Source organism: Cryptomeria japonica, unplaced genomic scaffold, assembly GCF_030272615.1.
Source record: "Cryptomeria japonica unplaced genomic scaffold, Sugi_1.0 HiC_scaffold_371, whole genome shotgun sequence".
NCBI lineage: Eukaryota > Viridiplantae > Streptophyta > Pinopsida > Cupressales > Cupressaceae > Cryptomeria > Cryptomeria japonica.
Window position 1 is genome coordinate 139080 of NW_026729192.1, and position 4340 is coordinate 143419.

At 62.7% G+C, this 4340-nt stretch overlaps 1 non-coding gene across 1 annotated transcript; it reads right to left on the reverse strand.

The window, feature by feature from the left end:
* Nucleotides 1–1915: 1915 nt before the first annotated feature.
* Nucleotides 1916–2034, reverse strand: LOC131871106 (5S ribosomal RNA). Its single transcript, XR_009369384.1, has one exon. It is a non-coding gene; the product is annotated as a 5S ribosomal RNA (ribosomal RNA).
* Nucleotides 2035–4340: the final 2306 nt, after the last annotated feature.

The window sequence follows — 4340 nt, forward strand, 5'->3', positions numbered from 1 at the left end:
TGTGCTCCAAGGTGCGGCGTGCACGAAGTCGGAGCCCGGTTTGCCCCGGGTACGCACCTCGCGTGCACCTTCGCCGGGGTGGGCACCTCGGCTGGGTTGCGCGCCCTGGTGCGCACCAAGGAGCGCTCCGAAGTGTGCTCCAAGGTGCGGCGTGCACGAAGTCGGAGCCCGGTTTGCCCCGGGTGCGCACCTCGCGTGCACCTTCGGCGGGGTTGCGCGCCCTGGTGGGCACCATGGTGCGCACCAAGGAGCGCTCCGAAGTGTGCTCCAAGGTGCGGCGTGCACGAAGTCGGAGCCCGGTTTGCCCCGGGTGCGCACCTCGCGTGCACCTTCGGCGGGGTTGCGCGCCCTGGTGGGCACCATGGTGCGCACCAAGGAGCGCTCCGAAGTGTGCTCCAAGGTGCGGCGTGCACGAAGTCGGAGCCCGGTTTGCCCCGGGTGCGCACCTCGCGTGCACCTTCGCCGCGGTGGGCACCATGGCGTGCACGAAGTCGGAGCCCGGTTTGCCCCGGGTGCGCACCTCGCGTGCACCTTCGCCGGGGTGGGCACCTCGGCTGGGTTGCGCGCCCTGGTGCGCACCAAGGAGCGCTCCGAAGTGTGCTCCAAGGTGCGGCGTGCACGAAGTCGGAGCCCGGTTTGCCCCGGGTGCGCACCTCGCGTGCACCTTCGCCAGGGTGGGCACCTCGGTGCGCACACCTTCTCAATGTTTTCTTGCCTTTTCTGGAAATTGGTGAAGGCAGCGCATCAAAGGTGCGCACCTCGGTGTGCTCCGAGGTGCGAACCCGAGAGCGCTCCGAGGTGCCCACGAAGTCGAAAGTCGGGTTAATTGCATTGTTTTCCCCGGGTGCGCTCCGAGGTGCGCAACATCGGCGCGCACCAAGGAGGGCTCCGAAGTGTGCTCCAAGGTGCGCACGATGGCGTGCACCTCTGGTGCGCACGATTCGGAGCTCGGTTTGACCGGGGTGCGCACACCTTGGCTGGGTTGCGCACCTTTTGTGCGCTCCAAGGTGCGCACGAAGTCGGAGCTCGGTTTGCCCCGGGTGCGCACCTTCGCCAGGGTGCGCACCTTGATGCGCACGCCTTGGCTGGGCTGCGCACCTTGGTGGGCGCCATGGTGCGCACCTTTCGTGCGCTCCAAGGTGCGCACGAAGTCGGAGCTCGGTTTGCCCCGGGTGCGCACCTTGGTGGGCGCCATGGTGCACTCCGAGGTGCCCAAGATTGGTGCGCACCAAGGAGCGCTCCGAAGTGCGCTCCAAGGTGCGCGCGAAGTCGAAAGTTGGGTTAATTGTCCGGTTTGCCTCGGGTGCGCACCTTGCGTGCACCTTCGCCAGGGTGGGCGCCTTGGTGCGCACACCTTGGCTGGGCTGCGCACACCTTGGCACCCGCGTTTCCTTCATTTTAAATTTTTTTTTTTTACAATCTCTCAAGTGGGAAATTCTATAATCTCAACTTTTTTTGCCTTTTCAGGAAACTTTTGAATGGAGCGCATCATTGGTGCGCTCCGAAGTGTGCTCCAAAGCTCTCTCCAGCTGCGTGCACCTGCCCCGGCCGCGCACCCGGCCCCGCCCAGCTTCGCTCACCTGTCCCGGGCGTCTGGTGCGGAACCTTAGAGTAAGAAACATCACCGTGCACCTTGGCCAACGTGCGCGACTCGACCGAGCGCGCACTGGCCGAGGTGCACACCGATTTCACCTGGGTGCGCGCGCAGCACCTCGGGCGCACCGGGGTGCGCGCACAACGCCCGGGTTGCACCGTGGCCTGTGTGCTCGGGGCGCCTCGGGTGCGCGCTCGGTGTCGCCCCCGCGCGCGCGGTAGTGCGGGCAGCGCACCCCGGCCCGGCCCGGCCCCGACGAGAACGCAAACGGGCAAAAGGTTTATTCAAATAGCATTGCGATGCCCGGCGAAAAACTAAAAAAGGGTGCAACACCGGGACTTCCCGGGAGGTCACCCATCCCAGTACTACTCCGGCCCAAGCGCGCTTAACTGCGGAGTTCTGATGGGATCCGGTGCACTAACGCTGGTATGATCGCACCCGTTATGAGCTTGTCGCAGTGTGTACTTAGCAAACCGCGACCCACGTGCGAATCCACCCCGGCCACCCACCCCCGTCGAGGTGCACACCCTCCCTCGCGAAGTGCGCCCCGTTCGCCAAGTGTGAGCCCTGCCCGGGTGCGCGCACCTTGCTAGGGCGTCGGGTGTGCACCCGGCCCGGCCTACGTGCGTGCACCTGTAGGGGGCGTCGTGTGCGTGCAGTGTCCCGTCTGCAACGCGGTGCCCACACACCACCTCGGGCGCAACGACCTGCGCTCACATGTGGGCCGAGTGCACCTTGGTGCATGTTCGGGGCGCCTCGGGTGCACGCTCGATCTTGCCCCGGTGCACCAAGGCGCTCGGTTTGCCCCGGGTGCGCACTTGGTGCAAGGTGGGCACCCAAAATAGGGATCAAGCACCAAAACACAAGTTTCGGGATGCAAAATGGGACCCAAGGACCACAAATGCGTTCCAAGACCCATGATGGGTCCACGAGAACAAAAATGTGTTCCGAGACTTAATAAACAAATATTGGGTTTTAGGAGAAGAAACATGCTCTGATGCCCAAAACGAGAATCGACCCCGAAAAGGCCACAGGCCAAAAGTGGGATGCGAGACAAAAAAAAATGGGACCCGAGGACCAAAATTGGGTTCCCAGGTCGAAGACAGGGCAACCGGACAAGAAACGACCTCTAAGGCTCGAAATGAGTCCCGACGACTAAAACTTGACAAGAAGCACCCATCAGGCACCCAACTCGACACCCATGGGATGCCGACCCACCCGGGCTTCCACCTAGCACACCTTGGCACCCACCCACCCTCGCACCCAACCTCGCACCCAACTTAGCACCTTTGAACCCACATTGGCACTCACCCTGACCCTGGCACCTTGGAACCCACATTGGCACTCACCTTGACCCTGGCACCCACCTTTGCACTCACCTTGGGACCCACCCTGGCTCCCACCTCGGCACCCACCCAGACACCCACCTTGGTTCCTTGGCACCCACCTTGGATCCTTGGCACCCACCCCGACACCCACCTTGGCACGCAACTTGGCTACTTGCCACCCACCTTGGCTCCTTGACGCCCACCCCGACAACCACCCCGTGACCTACCCTGGCTAGGGTTGGTGCACACCCACCCTGGTGCCCACCTTGGCACCCACCCTATGACCCACCTTGGCACGCACCTTAGTACCCACCCCGTTACCCACCCTAGGACCCACCCCGTGACCCACCTTGGCCAGGGTGGGTGCCTTGGTGCGCACAACTTGCCTGGGCTGCACACCAGGGCGGGCTCAAGATGGCACCCGCGTTCCGTTTTTTTCACTATCTTTCAAAACGGAAATTTTAAAATCTCATTTTTTTCTTTTTTTTGCCTTTTCTGGAAATTAGTGAAGGCAGCGCATCAAAGGTGCGCAATGCTGGTGCGAACCCGGGAGCGCTCCGATGTGTGCTCCAAGGTGCGGCGTGCACGAAGTCCGAGCCCGGTTTGCCCCGGGTGCGCACCTCGCGTGCACCTTCGCCGGGGTGAGCACCTTGGCTGGGTTGCGCGCCCTGGTGCGTACCAAGGAGCGCTCTGAAGTGTGCTCCAAGGTGCGGCGTGCACGAAGTCGGAGCCCGGTTTGCCCCGGGTGTGCACCTCGGGTGCGCACCTCGCGTGCACCTTCGCTGCGGTGGGCACCTTGGCTGGGTTGCGCGCCTTGGTGGGCACCATGCAGTGCACGAAGTCGGAGCCCGGTTTGCCCCGGGCGCGCACCTCCGCCAGGGTGGGCACCTTGGTGCGCACAACTTGCCTGGGCTGCGCATCAGGAAGGGCTCAAGATGGCACCCGCGTTCCGTTTTTTTCACTATCTTTCAGAACGGAAATTTTAAAATATCGTTTTTTTTTGCCTTTTCTGGAAATTAGTGAAGGCAGCGCATCAAAGGTGCGCAACGCTGGTGCGAACCTGGGAGCGCTCCGATGTGTGCTCCAAGGTGCGGCGTGCACGAAGTCGGAGCCCGGTTTGCCTCGGGTGCGCCCTGGTGGGCACCATGGTGCGCACCAAGGAGCGCTCCGAAGTGTGCTCCAAGGTGCGGCCTGCACGAAGTCGGAGCCCGGTTTGCCCCGGGTGTGCACCTCGGGTGGGCACCTTGGTGCGCATGCCTTGCCTGGGCTGCGCACCAGGGCGGGCTCAAGATGGCACCCGCGTTCCTTTTTTTTCACTATCTTTCAAAACGGAAATTTTAAAATCTCATTTTTTTTTGCCTTTTTCTGGAAATTAGTGAAGGCAGCGCATCAAAGGTGCGCACCTCGCTGCCCACCAC